Source organism: Schistocerca americana, chromosome 2, assembly GCF_021461395.2.
Source record: "Schistocerca americana isolate TAMUIC-IGC-003095 chromosome 2, iqSchAmer2.1, whole genome shotgun sequence".
In the NCBI taxonomy this organism is placed as follows: Eukaryota; Metazoa; Arthropoda; class Insecta; order Orthoptera; family Acrididae; genus Schistocerca; species Schistocerca americana.
Genome location: NC_060120.1, coordinates 595147702 through 595169707, shown reverse-complemented (window position 1 = coordinate 595169707; position 22006 = coordinate 595147702). Strand labels below are relative to the sequence as shown.

At 43.9% G+C, this 22006-nt stretch overlaps 1 pseudogene; it reads left to right on the top strand.

The window, feature by feature from the left end:
- The first annotated feature begins 3477 nt into the window (after window positions 1–3477).
- On the top strand, window positions 3478–3595 carry LOC124596913 (annotated as a pseudogene).
- Window positions 3596–22006: the final 18411 nt, after the last annotated feature.

The window sequence follows — 22006 nt, the reverse complement described above, 5'->3', positions numbered from 1 at the left end:
AGCTGCAGAAGGGAGTCCAACAGCTAGAAACTAAAACCGAAGAGATTAATAGGAAGATAAATAGTGCCACCTTAACAGTAGGGGAGGGCAAGTTCGTTACGTTAGTAAATGCTGATAATAGGTATACCCAGACAAACATGGGGCAAAAATATACCCCCAAAGGGGCATTAAATCCAATGATGTTTACTAAGTGGTTACGAGGAGTTTTCCCAGCACACTTACGAGATTGAGATAAAATTCAGTTCGCAATAGACAGAATGGAAGGTGAAGCTTTCACCTGGGGAGGTAGGAAGAAAGAAGAAGTTACCAGCTACAGTCAGTTTGAGGAAGAGTTTTTAAAGAAACACTGGTCCAAAAGTCACCAGTGTGCAACACTTGAAAATTTACTGCATCGCAAGTCCCTTAATATCTGGAGAGGTACCTTGAGAGAATTTGCTGAGCGTCTATGGGAGTTGAATGAAACATTGGAGCAGCCATTGAATGACGACATAATGATATCAACAATTAAAAGGAGATTAAGTCGCAAGATGCAAGAAAACTTATCTGGAAGCCTGATTAAAGATAAAGATACTTTATTGGAAGTAATGGTGCAATTAGAAACTATTCATGCACAGGAAAATGACCAGATGCATGACCAGAACCAAGGTGGAAATAATTATCATCAGAATCAGTTTAATGGCCCACCAAATTACAGAGGTAGAGGTGGGGGTAATGGACATAGGAACCATGGCAATGGTCGACAGTTTCACCACAATTATGGGAGAGATAATGATGATAATGACAGGAATTATGAGAGGGGAGAAGATAGACAAAGGGATCGTGAGGTACAAATTGAAGAAAGTTAGGTGTAGGGAGCCAGCAACTCTTTTTCTGGCATAGCAAGTTGCGACTGGTACACTCCCAGCTGGGTGAGACTTTATTTCTTATTTCAAGTTTCACTCCTCTACCATCTTTCTCTGTCTTTAGGTTAAGAAAGTTAGTGTGTAGTAGTTAGGATTGGTAGTAGTCATCCAAGTAATTCAGTCAGGACCCATGTAGCAGATTTATAGTTGACTTAAAATAAGGATAAGTAGTTACTGTTGATGTAGAGTATGAGATGTCAAAGAATCAATAAGTTACAAATAAGTACATTACAAAATTAATAGTGCCAGAAGTAATAAAATGAGAACCAGATCAGAAATTTAATGTTTATAAAATGTGGTGGGAAGCTAATTGGTGAAACAAGAGTTTGTGTAATGTTACAGACTTGTTCTATGAGGCATGAAAAGGTCAAGTAATTGCAAGAGAACTGAAGTAATGTATCAGCTCGTAAGTAGATGAATATATAAAGAAACAAATACATGAGGAGATGGTTGTTCGAATAAATGATGTGAAATATTATTTACGGAGAGGCCAAGGAGCCTGGAGTAGTATATTTATGTAGTTATTGTGGCGAATATGGAGGATTGATGTAGGTTGAAGATATATATTTATTTGCAGTTAGTGTAATGAAGTGTATTGAGTATGAGATGTTTGAAGTATTGAAGTATATGGAGGATTGATGTAGGTTGAAGATAGATATACGTTTATTTGCAGTTGATAATGCTGTTAAATTGAGGGAGTTATGTGTAATGAAGTGTATTGAGTATGAGATGTTTGAAGTATGTCATTTAGCGCATATGCAATATCTGTTTGCAAGTTGTTTGTAGGTATACATGTTGATCTAAAGTATGCTGATAAAACAGAAAGAGTAACTCATGAGTAATTCATGTATCCAATTAGCTATCAGAGTCAATTATGATTATGCTTACGTCAAGCTTTAGAAGCAGAATTCTGGCACTGTGTAATGAATAATAAATATCCATATAGCAGATTTAGATTAACATCAATATAACAGGAAATATTGTATCTCTCATTTGAGTATTAATGATAACCATTCACATATGGCAGTAATGTTTGGCAAAATGAAATGATCAGTAATTTAAAATTTTTCATTGGATGACCACATTAGTTATAGCGATGCAAATAGACATTTTTAGTGCTGTAATGGAGCATTTAAGATCACTGAATCGATCTGTAGAGGTATGAGGGATTGTAAAATAATTGCATAAGTCAAGGTGTAAATGCTGTATTTTGTTTTGATATTCAATTTCGCTTGTGTTAAGGACTCAAATGAATAAGTTGTGAATTTCTTCCGTAACTTTAATGTGTGTTGACCAAGTGAGTTTTAAGTTTTTTCCTTAACTTTAATGTGTGTTGACTGAGTGAGTTATAAGTTAGAGTGATAGTAGTATGGACAGCACAAACCCCGCTGAAAGGACGGCATACCAAAGGGGTAGCTGGCATTCAACTAATTTGTTTTTTTGTCTTTGCTGTAGCAAATTATAATAAGTATGTAGTTAATAGCCCGTACAAACCTTTGAAAGTGAAGATTTTTGGTAATTGAATGTAAGACAAAGTTTTATAAAAATATTTACCATGCTATGTTCATTAAGATAGATTGATTTTGTTCATTTTGTATGATGTTTCTGTAGGGACAGTTTGCTACCGGAGTCAATAGGGTACTATTTGTGATACGATGTAATTTTCAGTATTTGAACCAGAACTTATGTTCCTCACTTTCATTTATATGATATGTGATAATTTTTTACTATTATTCTTTTTCGCCTGTGACTACAAAGAAGGTTTTTAGGGCGGGGATGTAAGGGATCCGTGATCCCACGAACATAGATGCTTGTATCCGACGCCCAGGTCGATAGTAGGCAGGAGTCGATTGTCGAGCGCAACAGGAGCAATGAGAGCGAGTGTCGAGTGCGGAGTAGTATTGGAGAGCGTCGAGCAAGCGGTGGTGGTGGGGAGACAGGCAAGAATGGTGGGCGAGTGAGTTGTAAACGGTAAAATTCACCGGAGTATGACGAATGAGCACGTCCCCCTGATCGTCGTGGGGTTGACCCTCACTAACACCGATTCACGAGTGATATGAAACAGAAAGTGACAAGTGCCGAATTACGTGTTTCGCGTCAACCGCGTCGGCCAGCAACAACCATGGATTGCAGTGAGGATTGTTGTGAATGTTAACCATCAGCATTGCGTGTGACGAAGCACTAAAAATCAGCCATCAATAAAAACATATAACAGTAATTAGACGTGTAAGGCGAAGGTAGCAACTGCCTCAGAATTTGTGTGTTGGTAGAAATATATATATATCAGTTTGTACATCGCTACCATTGTGGTCCTTAATAATAGACAAACTTTCAATCATTCCACTATTCCGTCTCAGAACAGCCGCACTCAGTTGAAATACCCCTGAAACCAGCAGAAAAATCGATAGCCTTTCTTCCATTATGCACACAGTCATATAATCATAATAATTAACTGTTTGGCGGCTACGATAAATTACACAAAACCCAATAAGGAATTTTAATTGGGGGTGTTTAAAGTAACGGATTATTTTGGAGTGTTAAATAGTTTGATTTAATATCGCAAAAGGCAGAATGATGCAACGGCCTTACCGCAGTGTATACACCGGTTCCCGTGAGATCACCGAAGTTAAGCGCTGTCGGGCGTGGTCGGCACTTGGATGGGTGACCATCCAGGCCGCCATGCGCTATTGCCATTTTTCGGGGTTCACTCAGCCTCGTGATGCGAATTGAGGAGGTACACGACCGAATAGTAGCGGCTTCGGTCAAGAATACCATCATTACGACCGGGAGAGTGGTGTGCTGACCCCATGCCCCTCCTATCCGCATCCTACAAGGAGAATGACACGGCGGTCGCATGGTCCCGATGGGCCACTTGTGGCCTGTAGGTGGATTGGAAAAGGCAGAATGATATATGACTTTATATTCGTACTTCGTTGAGTATTAGTGTTGAACAATGCAATGGACCTCACACCCGCATTTCTATGCATTTCACACACACAAACTACTGCATCTGGACTATTTAATATCGCCATTGTAGTAGTAACAGCGAGGCTTATTTCACCGAAGATTGATAATGAGCTCATAAGATACAGGTTTTGAAGTGCATAAATCTACGTTCTTACTTTACTTCAGTAGTAGCGTACATCATTGTAGTGATATCCATTATGGTATCCTGTATTTATTGAACAACAATATTTTTGCTCATGTATGCAGTCGTCGAGGGACTCCGAAGGCAAGTTATTCACAGATAATTAAACCATTTTTAACTACTCACTAAACGGTGGGACGCTACAAACTGTTCAGTCCCTCTCTTTGATACGAATCTGCCCACAGTGTTAACGCCTATCAGTTTTAACATGAATGAGTGCGCTTCATAGTACATTTTTTATAGAATGACGTAATTTATATTACGATATAATAAAAGTGTATTATTCAAGATTTTATCACCTGACGATAACGATTTTATATTTCGGCTAACATGATGTTGAATACTTTTGTGAAAATGATGATGGTCAGACGACTGAAACAGCTGTAGAAATAATTTTACCAGCATCTCAAGGCGGAAACATAACTTTCTGAAATACCTAAGAGCTCTGGAGCTCCACGTACTCAATATACAGGGTGTTCGGAAAGTCCCGTTATAACTTCTAAGACTTGTAGATGGCAGTGAGTTCATGATATTCTGAACTAGGGCCAATGTCCGGAAAAGTACCGTTTCCGTGCTACAGCCGTTTGAAAACATGTTTGCTAGTCAGGTATTCAACAGGGTAGTCTTGGAGGGAAAAGGGGGGGGGGAGGGAGTGTGGTTACGTCCGATTAACTGATGCCATATGACGACTATCCTACATCTCTGACCTGGTTCGAGCCTCATACATGCGTCGGCGAACGTTTCCAGAATACACCGAAATGATCCTCTGCCTGGCGAAGCTGACAGTAATGGAAGAGCTGCTCATTGGCTTTATCAGGATCATTATCCACAACGTCAGACCGCATAGTATAACCTATCCGCCCCACTTAAGCAACGGCTTGGAGAAAAGGGTACCTTCACCGTCGGCAGATGTGACTGTGGTGTTCCAAGGAGACACTGTTCACATGAATTGCAAGAGGCCGTTCTACATCACGTTGAAGAGAACCAATCAACGAGTACGTAAGCAATTTCGCGTGTTTCTTTGCTTATTAATGAGTAGAATAGCAAAACAAGTGATGTACTAGGTCATGCCTCATAAATTACTTGAGAAGTGATCATGTTACCATCATGATTTCAAAGATCTATAGGACGGAAACAGTAAGCTTCCGGACATGGGATCCATTTCAAAATATTACACTGAAGCGCCAAAGAAACTGGTATAGCTATGCGTATTCAAATACAGTGGTATGTAAACAGGCAAAATACCGCGCTACGGTCAGCAACGACTATATGAGACAACAAGTGTCTGACGCAGTTGTTAGACCAGTTGTTGCTGCTAAAACGGCGTTATCAACATTTAAGTAAGTCTGGACGTGGTGTTATAGTGAGACACAGCATCTCCGAGGTATCGATGGAATGGGGATTTTCCAATACCATCATATCACGAGTGTGCCTTGAATATCAGGAATCCCCTAACACATCAAATCTCCAACATCGCTGCGGCCGGAGAAAGATTCTGCAAGAACGGTGCCAACGACGACTGAAGAGAATCGTTCAACGTGACAGAAGTGCAACCCTTCCTCAGATTGCTGTAGATTTCAATGCCAGGTCATCAACAAGTTTCAGCGTGCGAACCATTCAACGAAACATCATCGAAATGGGCTTTCGGAGGCGAAGGCCCACTCATGCACTCTTGATTACTGCAGGATACAAAGTTTACGCTTCACCTGGGCCCGTCAACACTGGTATTGGACAGTTGATGACTGGAAACATATTGGCTGGTCGGGCGAGTCAAGTTTCGAATTGTATGGAACAGATGGACGTGCACGGGTATGAAGACAACCTCATGAATCCAAGGAGCCTGCATGTCAGCAGGGGACCTTTCAAGCTGGCGGACGCTCTGTAATGGTGTGGGGCGTGTGCAGTTGGAGTGATAAGGGACCCCTGATACTTCCATATACGACTCTGACAGGTGACACGTACGTAACCACCCTCTCTGATCGCCTGCAACCGTTCACGTCCACTGTGCATTCCGACGAACTTGGGAAATTCCAGCAGGACAAAGCGACACCCCACTAGTCCAGAATTGCCACAGAGGTGGCCCTGGGAATACTCTTCTGAGTTTAAACACTTCCTCTGGCCACCAAACTCCCCAGACATGAACATTGTTGTGCATATCTGGGATGCAATGCAACGTGCTGGTTAGAAGAGATCTCCACACTCTCATACTCTTACTGATTTATGGACAGCCCCGCATGACTCATGCAGCCCTCCTTCGACATTAGACGAGTCCATGGCACGTCGTGTTGCGACATTTCTACGTGCTACCGTGGGCTTTGCACGATGTTTGGCAGGTGTACCAGTTTCTTTGGCTCGTCAGTGCATCTACTCACTCTCCTCCGTAAGCTCTACTAGTTTATAACCGGGATTCCCGAAGCCCTGTTTGTTGTTGTTGTGGTATTCAGTCCTGAGACTGGTTTGATGCAGCTCTCCATGCTACTCTATCCTGTGCAAGCTTCTTCATCTCCCAGTACCTACTGCAGCCTACATCCTTCTGAATCTGCTTAGTGTATTCATCTCTTGGTCTCCCTCTACGATTTTTACCCTCCGCGCTGCCCTCCAGTACTGAATTGGTGCTCCCTTGATGATGACATGTCCTACCAACCTATCCCTTCTTCTGGTCAAGTTGTGCCACAAACTCCTCTTCTCCCCAATTCTATTCTATACCTCCTCATTAGTTATGTGATCTACCCATCTAATCTTCAGCATTCATCTGTAGCACCACATTTCGAAAGCTTCTATTCTCTTCTTGTCTAAACTATTTATCGTCCATGTTTCACTTCCATACATGGCTACACTCCATACAAATACTTTAAGCCCTGTTTATTCTGCCATTTTCACTGATATACAACGTTCTTTCATGGAGGTCAACTTTACAACTACAAATAGCTCAACCTCGTAAATAGAGAAAGAAAGACATCCGTCTCTATGGTAGCATGTCTCATGGGACATACCACATTATTCTAGTAAAATCTAGAAAAATACACAACCACCTTTGAATGAGGTATTCTCTTATTAAAAATGGTTCAAATGGCTCTGAGCACTATGGGACTTAACTTCTGAGGTCATCAGTACCCTAGAACTTAGAACTACTTATACCTAACTAACCTAAGGACATCACACACATCCATGCCCGAGTCAGGATTCGAAGCTGCGACCGTAGCGGTCGCGCGGTTCCAGACTGTAGCGCCTACAACCGCTCGGCCACTCCGTCCGGCTATTCACTTATTGCATAAGAATGCGGTCTCAACGCGTGCGTGATTTCTTTTTAGGGAGGCAGACAAAAAAACACGATTACGCGTGGTACGGTCGGTCGGATGGTTCGTTCCTGCGAATGCTCAGAAGCGTGGCGAGCGGTGCGGTGTAACAGCTGCACGCCGCCTGAGAATGCGAGGCATATGGAGACCGCCAGAGGCAGCCAGTGCAGTTGGTGTGGAGTGCGCAGCGCCGCGGCTGGACGCGTCACGGTGCGGGCGCAGCGTGGACCGAGCGCCGGCGGAAGTGGCGGCGGGCGCGCTCACACGCGACGGCGCGGCGCGGCAGCAGGTGCGCGCGCTCTGCACGCTGGCCGCGCTCTTCGGGGGCGACGCTCGCTTCCCAGCCGCACTGCCCCACGATTTCTTCTCGCTCCAGCACTCACAGCCTTTCCATCTGTGATGTTGTTCTTGTAGTCTTCAGTCTGAAGACTGCTTTTAGGAAGCTCTCCATGACACTGTATCCTGTTCAAGCCTCTTCGTCTCCGAGTAATTACTGCAACTTACATCCTTCAGAATCTACTTACTGAATGCATCTGTTGGCCTCCTTCTACATGCACACTTCCCTTCCTTGAGGCCTCGGAAGGTATGCTAACAACCGATCCCTTCCAGTATGGTTGCGCCACAAATTTCTTTTCTCCCGAATTTTATCTACATCTACATCCATACTCCGCAAGTCACTTGACGGTGTGTGGCGGAGGGTACCTTGAGTATATCCGTTCTCCCTGCTATTCCAGTCTCGTAACGTGCGTGGAAAGAAAGATTGTCGGTATGCCTCTGTGTGGGCTCTGATCTTTGATTTTATCCTCATGGTCTCTTCGCGAGATAAACGTAGGAGGGGGCAATATACTGCTTGACTCCTCGGTGAAGGTATGTTCTCGAAACTTCAACAAAAGCCCGTACCGAGCTACTGAACGTCTCTCCTGCAGAGTCTTTCACTGGAGTTTATCTATCATCTCCGTAACGCTTTCGCGATTACTAAACGATCCTGTAACAAAGCGCGCTGCTCTCCGTCGGATCTTCTCTATCTCTTCTATCACCCCTATCTGGTACGGATCCCACACTGCTGAGCAGTATTCAAGCAGTGGGCGAACAAGCGTACTGTAACCTACTTGCTTCGGACTGCATTTCCTTAGGATTCTTCCAATGAATCTCAGTCTGGCATCTGCTTTACCGACTGTTAATTTTATATGGTCATTCCATTTTAGATCACTCCTAATGCCTACTCCCATATAATTTATGGAATTAACTGCTTCCAGTTACTGACCTGCTATGTTGTAGCTAAATGATAAAGGACCTTTCTTTCTATGTATTCGCAGCACATTACACTTGCTTACATTGAGATTCAATTGCCATTCCCTGCACCATGCGTCAATTCGTTGCAAATCCTCCTGCATTTCAGTGCAGTTTTCCATTGTTACAGCCTGTCGATATATAACAGCATCATCCGCAAAAAGTCTCAATGAACTGCCAATGTTATCCACAAGGTAATTCATACATATTGCGAACAGCAACGGTCCCACGACACTCCCCTGCGGCACACCTGAAATCACTCTTACTTCGGAAGACTTCTCTCCATTGAGAATGACATGCTGCGTTCTGTTATCTACGAACTCTTCAATCCAATCACACAATTGGTCTGATAGTCCATATGCTCTTACCTTGTTCATTAAACGACTGTGGGGAACTGTATCAAACGCCTTGTGGAAGTCAAGAAACACAGCATCCACCTGGAAACCCGAGTCTATGGCCCTCTGAGTCTCGTGGACGAATAGCGCGAGCTGGGTTCCATACGATCGTCTCTTTCGAAACCCATGCTGATTCCTACAGAGCAGATTTCTAGTCTCCAGAAAAGTCATTATACTAGAACATAATACGTGTTCCAAAATTCTACAACTGATCGACGTTACAGATATAGGTCTATAGTTCTGCACATCTGTTAATTTTATTGCAGTACTTATTCATTAGTCACATTATCTACCCATCTAAACTTCAGCATGTTTCTCTAGAACAACATTTCAACAGCTTCTCTTCTTGTGTGAACTGTTCATAGTTCATGTTTCACTTCCATACATGGCTACACACCAGATAAATACACTCCTGGAAATGGAAAAAAGAACACATTGACACCGGTGTGTCAGACCCACCATACTTGCTCTGGACACTGCGAGAGGGCTGTACAAGCAATGATCACACGCACGGCACAGCGGACACACCAGGAACCGCGGTGTTGGCCGTCAAATGGCGCTAGCTGCGCAGCATTTGTGCACCGCCGCCGTCAGTGTCAGCCAGTTTGCCGTGGTATACGGAGCTCCATCGCAGTCTTTAACACTGGTAGCATGCCGCGACAGCGTGGACGTGAACCGTATGTGCAGTTGACGGACTTTGAGCGAGGGCGTATAGTGGGCATGCGGGAGGCCGGGTGGACGTACCGCCGAATTGCTCAACACGTGGGGCGTGAGGTCTCCACAGTACATCGATGTTGTCGCCAGTGGTCGGCGGAAGGTGCACGTGCCCGTCGACCTGGGACCGGACCGCAGCGACGCACGGATGCACGCCAAGACCGTAGGATCCTACGCAGTGCCGTAGGGGACCGCACCGCCACTTCCCAGCAAATTAGGGACACTGTTGCTCCTGGGGTATCGGCGAGGACCATTCGCAACTGCCTCCATGAAGCTGGGCTACGGTCCCGCACACCGTTAGGCCGTCTTCCGCTCACGCCCCAACATCGAGCAGCCCGCCTCCAGTGGTGTCGCGACAGGCGTGAATGGAGGGAAGAATGGAGACGTGTCGTCCTCAGCGATGAGAGTCGCTTCTGCCTTGGTGCCAATGATGGTCGTATGCGTGTTTGGCGCCGTGCAGGTGAGCGCCACAATCAGGACTGCATACGACCGAGGCACACAGGGCCAACACCCGGCATCATGGTGTGGGGAGCGATCTCCTACACTGGCCGTACACCACTGGTGATCGTCGAGGGGACACTGAATAGTGCACGGTACATCCAAACCGTCATAGAACCCATCGTTTTACCATTCCTAGACCGGCAAGGGAACTTGCTGTTCCAACAGGACAATGCACGTCCGCATGTATCCCGTGCCACCCAACGTGCTCTAGAAGGTGTAAGTCAACTACCCTGGCCAGCAAGATCTCCGGATCTGTCCCCCATTGAGCATGTTTGGGACTGGATGAAGCGTCGTCTCACGCGGTCTGCACGTCCAGCACGAACGCTGGTCCAACTGAGGCGCCAGGTGGAAATGGCATGGCAAGCCGCTCCACAGGACTACATCCAGCATCTCTACGATCGTCTCCATGGGAGAATAGCAGCCTGCATTGCTGCGAAAGGTGGATATACACTGTACTAGTGCCGACATTGTGCATGCTCTATTGCCTGTGTCTATGTGCCTGTGGTTCTGTCAGTGTGATCATGTGATGTATCTGACCCCAGGAATGTGTCAATAAAGTTTCCCCTTCCTGGGACAATGAATTCACGGTGTTCTTATTTCAATTTCCAGGAGTGTAGCTTCACAGAAGACTTTCTTACACCTAAATCTACATTCGACATTAATAAATTTCTCTTCTGCAGAAACGCTTTTCTAACCATTGCCAGTCTACATTTTATATCCTCTCTGTTTAGGGTATCATCACTTATTTTGCTGCCCAAAAGGCAAAACCCCTCTACTCCTTTGCGTGTCTCGTTTCCTAATCCGATTCTCTCAGCGTTATCTGATTTAATTGGGCTACATTCCATTGCCCTTGCTTTGCTTTTGTTGATGTTCGTCTTATACCCTGCTTTCATGAAAATGTCTATTCCGTTCAGTTGCTCTTCCAAGTCCTTTGTTGTCTGTGAGAGAATTAAAGCGTCATCGGTAAACCTCAAAATTTTTATTTCACTGCAATTCCTGCTACAACGTTTTCCATGGTTTTCCTCACTGCTTGCTCAGTGTACAGATGGAATAACATCGGGGACAGGCTACAACCCTGTCTCACTCACTTCCCAACCATTGCTTCCCTGTCATGCCCCTCGACTCATATCTATTCTCTCGTGTCTGCACAAGTTTTAATAAGCATTTCGCTCCCTGTATTTTACCGCTGCTAGTTTCAGAATTTGGAAGACAACATTGTCAAAATCCTTCTATAAGTCAATATTATCCAAAGATTTCTCTAAGTCTTAAAATGTTGTAAATGTAAGTTCTTCTGTCCTTCTGTCTAAGATTGCCTCACCTGTTCCTGCATATCTCCACAATCCCAACTCATATTTCCCGAGGTCACCTTCTAAGCGTTTTTCCATTCTTCCTTTAAGATTTCATGTTAGTATTTCGCAACCATGAATTATTAAAGTGATAGTTCGATAATCTCACCTGTTGCACCTGCTTTCCTTGATATTGGAATTATTATACAATTACTGAAGTGATACATCACTGTGACACGAATATCACACACCTGAGCACACGAAATAACTCTCAATAAACTGCGGAAAAGAAGCTTTGCGCCACCCTTACGTTTGGCACAGTTTGTGCATTTTCTTCGATCGAAAACCTCTCCTCAGCACCCAGGGAAAAGACCCACGCAGTTGCTTGTGTAGAAAATGTAAGTCTGAGGTTAACCCGAAATAATATTCCACTTAGTAGAGTATACCATGTCTTCGATCGCGAAGAGATCAATGCAGCTTGACTAAATTTCAGTCCTTGAGTGAGTCATGATTGGAGTCATTCAACTCATTACAGATACCTCACTTCAAAGGTTGCAATGACGTTAGCCACGTTTGGGCACTGAAAAGTGTCAATGGCAACAGGTGGAAATTGGTGCCACACCGGGCCTCGAACCCGTAATACCAGCTTTACGTGAGCGGTGACCTTAACAGACACGGTCGTCCGAGCACGCTTTCCTGCTGACCTAGATTCTGTTACTCACTGCACCTACACATGATTCCCCTCCTCGTAGACCCTAATTACCATAAGAGATTGGGAGTAGTGTTCAGCCGCACTGAAAGAAAATCGTTGGCTGTCGTCACCTTGTAGATGAATAAAAAATGCCACACTTGGAGGTCAACATGCGATTTCTCATCCATATTCAAGACAAAAGTTTACCTAGCTAAATCGGATGAAAACGAGGAGCTGGCGACATTGTCACATCGTGCAGTGCCTCAGAATGCGCTCTATTGTACCAGCTGTGGTAGTCACTGAGTGGATTGCAGGGACATCACTCCCTCTTGAACCATGGAGGTAAGGCTCCAATCTTAGTCTAATTTTTTTTTTAGACGTCCAGTCCCTGGTGCTCATCGGTAATAAGCAGGAAATATTCTGTCAACTGACAGTAGCCTATCAATGGCAGTGGGGTACATTAAACTTCATGCGTGTGTCTACTGACTGCGCAGTGCACAGTCACAAGTGGTCCTGTCACGTTCATGTAGGGCGGCTTCCCCATGGAGTACACAAATGATGGATATGTAATATACTTTTGGTGCTAGGAGCGTCCGATAAACAAACCGCAGCAGCTGCTCGTGCATATGCAGCACGGTACCCTCAATGGCGCCATCCTGATAAGAACGTTTTTCGTCGGTTGGAGCAAATCCTTCGTCCAAAAGTAATGGACAGAGGTCGTCCAAGGACCATACGTAATCCACAAACACAGGACGCGATTCATGAAACCGTTCACCAGTCACCTCGGCAAAGTTCCTGTGACATTGCATAGCAGTTTCAGCTAGCTCAAAGACTAGTTGTTGAAGCGTTGCACAATCAAAAACTGCATCCATATGATTGTACTCAACACCAGCGGCCAGAAGATCGCATCCGCTTAACTCATGGAGGTATTTTCAGCTTCCAAAACAACCATTACTAATCGGAACAAAACTCTCATGTCATTCGTAAACGTGGTTTTAAGGGACGTTTTGGCATAAATCTGTGAACTGTAATCGTGGAAGGAGTGCTTCTGGGCCATTAGCTATTGCCGGACAAGTTGAACGCGCCCCTGTATCTTACTTTCTTTGCAATACTTTGCACGAAGAGTTAGAAAACATCCCAACTGGTATTCGGTGACAGCTGTGGTTTCAGTGTGCTGGTGCACCGCGGCACTTTGCAATGAATGTGCGTAACTACTAATATGTAAATGAAGTGTTTCGAGGGAAATGGATTGGTCCAATGTTCTGGCATCCACGTTCCCCGGATCTTAATCCACTAGTCTCTTGTCTGCGGACACACTTAAAGGAACAAATGAAATGGAGTGATTACTTAGGCTCAATTGTATGTAAATGTTGGCAAATCAGTTGTCGCAATACCGGGAAAGTTTAGTCTTCAAAGAAGATTACTTACAAAACACTTCCGTATTCCATCCTAAAACACTCCTAAAGAGTGTAGAAGCAATACCACACAGTTAATAATAGGGAGTAGTGACCGTATTCAAGGGAGGGCAGCTTTCTTGATCACTTTTTTTTCCTCAAATTAAGGGGCAGCTACAGTCTGATGAATGGAGTCGATGCAACTTCTAGCTTCTTCCAAACAGTGGCCAGTTCACCTTGTGTCCGCACACACCATGCACTGTCTCATTCCCCAAAATATAAACGCCATTTAAAATCGGTAATACATTTACTCACTAGTCATGAATTAGTTGAGAAGTATACCAGACCTCTACGGCCGCAGGAGTCGAGTACATAAAGCGACACTAGCACTTACAATGACGAGAAACACCACTACAAAGTTAACTCATTCTGTTTGAGCGCTCAAATAAATATGCAACCTTTTTTAACAAAACAAATAAAACTTCTAAAAACAAATAAACAACTCCTGTTCTCAGTGTGCCGATAAATTTCCTATGAGACTAAAACTGCGTGGCGGAATCGAAATCGAATTTGAGGTCAGGGCAAATGACCCATGTTTCTCCGGTCCGGCACACAGTTTCAATCTGACAAGAACTTTCAGCTACTGTTCTACTCTGAAGCATGTCAGAATATGCTAACCTAAACGACGTACACAGTATGTATACAAACCGTGAGCTTTTCTTTGACCTGGGATATAGTGAGTGTTACAGAAACGTTCCATGAACTTAGATAGAATCCTTGGAGGGAAGAAAATTATTTTGTTACGAAACACTGTTCAGGAAGCTTAGAGACCCTGCATGTGCCACAGACTTTAGAATGATTCTACTGCCTCCGACGTTCACATCGCTTAAGCACACAATGAAAACAATGAGTAAAAACTCACTCAGAGTCATGCAGTCAATAGATCCTCTCCCGCTCCATCAACGTGTGGAACAGGAAACTGCGACTAGATCCTTTTATCGGCCATCATACTCAGCTGCAAAAGTAACTGATACTTTCCGGCAGGGCCCCAGTTTACAAGTAACGCTATGATGGCTTCAGGTTTTAACCATCGCACATTTCATCGAGAGAAGTGCAACGTCGTGAGGGTTAGATGAGAGCACACTTTCTGTGAGACTGTTGTAAAGACTGAAAACTAGATGTGAGTCTGTATTAACTTGGGAATCATAGACAAGCAGACCTTTACAAGGAATCCCTTTGAGTCACCATCAGCCGAAGATAAGCGTACCGTAGGCGATATACCACCAAACTGCTTCCCATTTTATGCACTCTCTGCAAACTGAAGCACGAGCAGCTGAGTCCCCATATTTCCTTGTCATTCTAACTTTCAGTAGTACACTTTCCCATATTCTGTGCGTGCAAACTCTTCGGAATTGGAAATTACAGAACTTTAGGCACACATGTTGTTAGTTACCGGAGAGTTTTGATACGTTACAAATGCACAATGAATGGTGTTGAGCACGGGGCCATGGATCCCTTGCACAATTAAGGTTTTCTGGCCATGCAAATTCTGTGATTTCCGGTAGATTAAGAAGAGGTTAGGCAATGTTATGGAAAACAGAAACTAATGATGGTATGAAAACATAAAATCTTGTCTGTCAGGGCGACTAAGATGTATTACTTGTAGCTTCGGCCTATTACTTAGATCTTAGTACATCATCATTTACTTTGTCGTAATTTTATTTTGACATAAATTAAAATATTATTTGCTAATCACTGCAGATTTCAAGCCATTACTTTGCTACTAAACCACGTGATGGTTGAAGCAGCAAATTATTCGACGTCACGTCGATTACCTAGTCTTCCACCGGCTTTACACAATTATGTGCCGTGGCGCTGAGCTGCCTAATGCGTCTTTCTCTATCGCGCCCTTTACTAGAAGAAGCTATCTTTTATTTATTTTCTTGAAGCAACAGTAATCGGACTTATTTGACGCGGAAAGCCACGAAGTCCCTCCTGCACTAATCTCTTCATCTCAGAGCAGCACTTGCACAGATGGGGCTGGAGAAGGCACTGAAGGCAGAGGGCATGGGCCACATTTCAGTGGTGCCAGTTGAGTCTATTAGTAGATCGGGTTTCACTAGGCATGGCCTGCACCTCAATAGAAGTAGGAAGGGGAGGTTGGAAAAGCTTATAGGTGACAGTGTAGTGAGTGGTGATGGGATCACTCATGGAAAAATTCCTGTAGTAGTTGGTGTTAGAGCAACTTTTATAGACCGAAGTCAGCTGATAGGTATACCCGCTTAAAGGAAGTCACTCTAACTAAGGAACTACCTTTAGATGATGTCATGTTTCCAAGCAGAGAAGTAATTAGCATATTTCATCAAAATATAAAAGGTATTAGAGATAAAGTTAGTGAACTGCTTATAGATGTTGACTCTGAAATTATTGGTACATCGGAGCACCACTTAAATAATTTGACAGTTCAGAGCCTTTCTTTACCAGGATAAAGATCAGCAGGCTGTTTTTCAAGGACTTCCTTGCGGAGGAGGGGAGCGGCCATGCACGTAAAAGACAGTGCTCCATTTGAGTCCATAGACGCAGCACGACACTGCACAGATATTTGAATGTTGTGCAGGGGCAGTTGAATTTAGTGTAAGGAAACTTCTAATTTTCGTTGTTAATAGGTCCCCCTACGCTAACCTCAGAGCATTTCTGCTCAAGCTAGAGAGGGTTCTTGATTTACTTTATAGGAAGTACCAGAAATTAGTTATACGTGGTGATTTCAAAATAAATTTTGTATATGGTGGTGCAAGAAAATGATGTAGGTAGTTCTCCTAAATTCATATGATCTAATGAACTCTGTGTATTTCCCAACTAGGGTGCAGGGGAACAGTAACACAGCCACAGATAATATTTTTATTCATTTTTCATTACTAGGTGGGCATTCTGTTAGTAAAAGTGTGAATGGCCTTTCAGTCAATGATACACAAATTTTTACACTAAAAGGCTTTCGTACCCAAACAAATGTCACATATAACTACAAACTAAGTAGGAAATTTAATCCAACGGCAGTAGAGAGTTTTTAAACATCATCAAGGAACAAGATTGGCAGGATGTTTATAGTGCCGATAACATTAATAACAAATAATGCTTTCCTTGACACATTACTCATTAGAACGTTCCAAACGGGGTACTAGCAGTAAAAGGCAACCTGGGTGGCTGACTAGTGGGATAAGGATATCATGTAGAGCCTGTCATAGAGTGGGAGAGGTTTTGTTCCTAGCTTCACACACCAGACCATCAGTGGTTGAACATGACAAAATGTGTGAGAGGGGGGGTGGGGTCTATTAAGCTTATTTGCTATGTTATTATCGGTTGCAACTCACAAGATCTGTTGCAATTGTCTGGCGAAATCCCGGTGCTGGTAGAAACATCCAAGTTTTAAAGAGTAAAGTCAGAGAATACTTGCTGAATAAACACTGAAGAATAGAGACCAGCTGCTGCGACGTTGCAGACAGGGATGTCTTCATCTCAGAGGAGAATACAGAGGGCGAACTGGACGCAGAATTTCCAGCCGCTACAGCCACTGTCTTCCACACTCTCACCGTTTAAGATTGGTAAGTATGAGCCGGCAAAGAAATCACTGAGTCGCAGGGAACGTGATACTAGTTAACATTCAACAGTTTTAAGGTTCACAGTCAACTATTGTTTCTGTCACTCTCTTTGGCAATTTTATTTGTCTTCGAACTTGCTTCTCCGTGGTTCTGTCTTTGAACCAATACCCATCTTTTCAGTCATTGGCTGCATCCGTGAAGTAGTTTTATGTTACGTTTTGATGTTTCCACCCATATGTGCCAATGATACGTTTCATTATTACAGACTTCTGTCGATTTATTAAATGTTTACATGCTTAATTTAATAGGTCTGACGTCTTATGGCAGTAACCTAAATTGTTGTAGTGAGTGCTAGTTTCTTATGTAGTTAGACGAGCCCTTCATTAATTCGTTCATGTGTGGTGCAGTATCTATGTTTTTATGCTTAACTGATTCACGTCAATAAGACATTTCTATTTAGGATACTGTTTCTCTTAAATTTGCCTGATCTTATGGGGAGCTTCTCTCCATGTACATCGTTGGTGATTGAGTTACATCGTTTTGGGGGTATGTTAAACAGCTCGACCAACACCTCGTATGCCCTTCAAATAGAAAAAAATTGCCACATAATATTCCACGATATGAACGGTCTGCACAATTTCATTCGATGCGTTTGTTTGTGGGATGCGATTTGTTTGTGGGAAGAATGCTGGGCGCAGAAGAAAAATAAGTACTGTATGATCACAATGTCTGTACCTATGTCCCTAACACCCTGTACGTATGTGTTGAAACAAAATGAAATGCATACAGGCGTCCTTATTTATTATGTAGCTACCAGTTTCGGCGTTTCTATGCACCGTCTTCAGGTCTTTGGAGTGCCGAAACTGGTTGTTGTTGTGGTCTTCAGTCCTGAGACTGGTTTGATGCAGCTCTCCATGCTACTCTATCCTGTGCAAGCTTCTTCATCTCCCAGTACCTACTGCAGCCTACATACTTCTGAATCTGCTTAGTGTATTCATCTCTTGGTCTCCCTCTACGATTTTTACCCTCCACGCTGCCCTCCAATACTAAATTGGTGATCCCTCGATGTCTCAGAACATGTCCTACCAACCGATCCCTTCTTCTAGTCAAGTTGTGCCACAAGCTACTCTTCTCCCCAATTCTATTCAATACCTCCTCATTAGTTATGTGATCTACCCATCTAATCTTCAGCATTCTTCTGTAGCACCACATTTCAAAAACTTTTATTCTCTTCGTGTCCAAATTATTTATCGTCCATGTTTCACTCCCATACATGGCTACACTCCATAGAAATACTTTCAGAAACGACTTCCTGACACTGAAATCTATACTCGATGTTAACAAATTTTTCTTCGTCAAAAACGCTTTCCTTGCCGTTGCCAGTCTACATTTTATATCCTCTCTACTTCGACCACCATCAGTTATTTTGCTCCCCAAATAGAAAAATTCCTTTACTACTTTAAGTGTCTCATTTCCTAATCTAATTCCCTCTGCATCACCCGACTTAATTCGACTACATTCCATTATCCTCGTTTTGCTTTTGTTGATGGTCATCTTATACCCTCCTTTCAAGACACTGTCCATTCCGTTCAACTGCTCTTCCAGTCCTTTGCTGTCTCTGACAGAATTACAATGTCATCGGCGAACCTTAAAGTTTTTATTTCTTCTCCATGGATTTTAATGCCTACTCCGAACTTTTCTTTTGTTTCCTTTATTGCTTGCTCAATATACAGACTAAATAGCATCGGGGAGAGGCTACAACCCTGTCTCACTTCCTTCCCAACCACTGCTTCCCTTTCATGTCCCTCGAGTCCTATAACTGCCATCTGCTTTTTATACAAATTGTAAATAGCCTTTCGCTCCCTGTATTTTACCCCTGCCACCTTCAGAATTTCAAAGAGAGTATTCCAGTCAACATTGTAAAAAGCTTTCTCTAAGTCTACAAACGCTAGAAACGTAGGTTTGCCTTTCCTTAATCTTTCTTCTAAGATAAGTCGTAGGGTCAGTATCGCTTCACGTGTTCCAACATTTCTACGGAATCCAAACTGATCTTCCCCGAGGTCGGCTTCTACCAGTTTTGCCATTCGTCTGTAAAGAATGCGCTTTAGTATTTTGCACCTGTGACTTATTAAACTGATAGTTCGGCAATTTTCGCATCTGCCAACACCTGCTTTCTTTGGGATTGGAATTATTATATTCTTCTTGAAGTCTGAGGGAATTTCGCCTGTCTCATACATCTTGCTCACCAGATGGTAGAGCTTTGTCAGGAATGTGTCTCCCAAGGCTGTCAGTAGTTCTAATGGAATGTTGTCTACTCCCGGGCCTTGTTTCGACTCAGGTCTTTCAGTGCCTTGTCAAACTCTTCACGCAGTATCATATCTCCCATTTCATCTTCATCTACATCCTCTTCCATTTCCATTATACTGTCCTCAAGTACATCGCCCTTGTATAGACCCTCTATATATTCCCTCCACCTTTCTGCTTTACCCTTTCCTGGTATCTTCACAATAAATAATACCATAAGGATGGCTGCAGGCGTTTCATTTTCTTTGAAAAGTGAACGGACGTGGTCCCCAAGACCTCCAGTCGAAATGATGGACATACAAAAACGTATTGTCATCTGTTCCATACAATTCACCTTTGGAATGACATCTCGTGGCCATGACGCGAGCTACGAGATGGTTAACAACTTAATAGACGGTATCCTTTGGGAAAAGCAGTAAGTAAACAGCCGCTGCAACTCCAGATATTTGTGGAGCTTGATCAGAGTCTACTTACGAGTGTATATAAATATTATAAATTAAATCCTCTAGCTGTGTTTTTCTGTCTGTATGTGAAGGCTAATTCGGGCACTACTGAGGCGATTTTGACACGGTATTCGCTACTGATTAGAACGATTCACGAGGAAGGTTTGTGTTTGCAATTAATTATAGCTACGCCAGATAAGTTGGCCGACCGTAGTTTCTAAGTGCTACCCATGCGGAGCCAGGGCGGGTCGTCATTGGAACAATAAAGGTGGTCAAAGTGACTGCCTTTTACACATTTTATAGCAGCGATTGTGTGTTTCTTGTATCAAAAAATGGTTCAAATGGCTCTGAGCACTATGGGACTTAACATCTGAGGTCACCAGTCCCCTAGAACTTAGAACTACTTAAACCTAACTAACCTAAGGACATCACACACATCCATGCTCGAGGCAGGATTCGAACCTGTGACCTTAGTGGTCGCGTGGTTCCGGAGTGAAGCGCCTAGAACCGCACGGCCACCGCGGCCGGCCCCTTGTATGAAAATGCCCAGGGAACAACCGGTGACTGTCTACCGGTTGAGTTTTCTTCCAGTAGGTGTAACCACCTACTGGACCTGTGTGAATAACGGTGTGGTAACAGGACGTACGCGGGTGTAGGAGGGACCGCCTGCTCTCCTGTGGGACCGGAGCGGTGCTGGAGGCAGCGCTGAATATTCAGCCACGCAGAGAGCGCCAGAGTTGGAGGCGCGGCCTAACTCCGTTACCACTGCCGGCGCGTGCCAAACCGAATTACTCGCAATAATCCTTAACGCACCTCCTCCGCGCAGCTGGGCGCTCCTGTAATTGCTTCCCTGGCACACACACGTGCGTGCGTCTTCAGCGACACGTTCACCTGCACCGCAATCGCGGCGTCTGATCTGTATGGATCCGGAACTGTTAAACGACAGGGCGTGTAGTATTTGGTTCTGGCTGCGAAGCGTGCGCGCGGAAGACGATGCTCCGCGAACTGGCACGTGGAACACGTGTAGCGTAGCAAGAGGTACGCTCTGCTGTGAAGACAAAGCTCTCGGGAGACACAGACTCTAGGTAATCACATTATCTTTCGCTCGAAAGATGTTACGCATGGCCGCCCTTGTCGCATATTCGCATCGAAAGGCTCTAGCGTGCAGAAACTGAGGTTCACTGAGAACCAGTAAGCAGAGTAACCCTACGTAAGCAGAAATATTTCAGTGCCCGCTAATGGTGACCGCTTTTTTTGTCCACTATTCTGTTCATTTCTGTCCTGTAACAGCATGACTACCCTGTTGCCACGAGCGTCAGTTATCGCAGAGGGAAAAGTCGTATCCGCGTTGTCTTCGAAATTACGCAAACTTTGTTGTATCGGCGTATTCATGTTTCAGAGATTTTTCAAGGGCAAATGTGATGAGCCACTTAAAACAAACATACATCATGGATGGAGAGCCAGACTGACAGTCGTTCATCTGGCAAGTGGATTCAACACGGGTGTGGTGCGTCTCCCTGTCTCCAAAGCCAACATACGACGTCTTCAACTATACGGGCTAGTGAATAAAGTATTACATTAGAATGAGATTTTCACTCTGCAGCGGAGTGTGCGCTGATATGAAACTTCCTGGCAGGTTAAAACTGTGTGCCTAGGCAGAGGTCCCGAGTTCGAGGCAGGAGTTTTCATATCGGCGCATACTCCACTGCAGAGTGAAAATTTCATCCCCAGGCTGTGGCTAAGCCATGTTTCCTCAATATCCTTTCTCCCAGGAATGTTAGTTCTGCAAGGTATGCAGGAGAGCTTCTGTGAAGTTTGGAAGGTAAGAGACGGGGTACTGGTGAATTAAAGCTGTGAGGACAGGTCGTGAGTCATATTTGGGTAGCTCAGTTGGTACAGCACTTGCTCGTGAAAGGCAAAGGTCCCGAGTTCGAGTCTCGGTCCGGCAGACAGCTTTAATCTTCCTGGAAGTTTTAAAGTATTGTATTGTTAAAATTATTTTGTATGCTTCTCTTTTTCTCATTTTCTCCTTTCTCTTTCTAAATT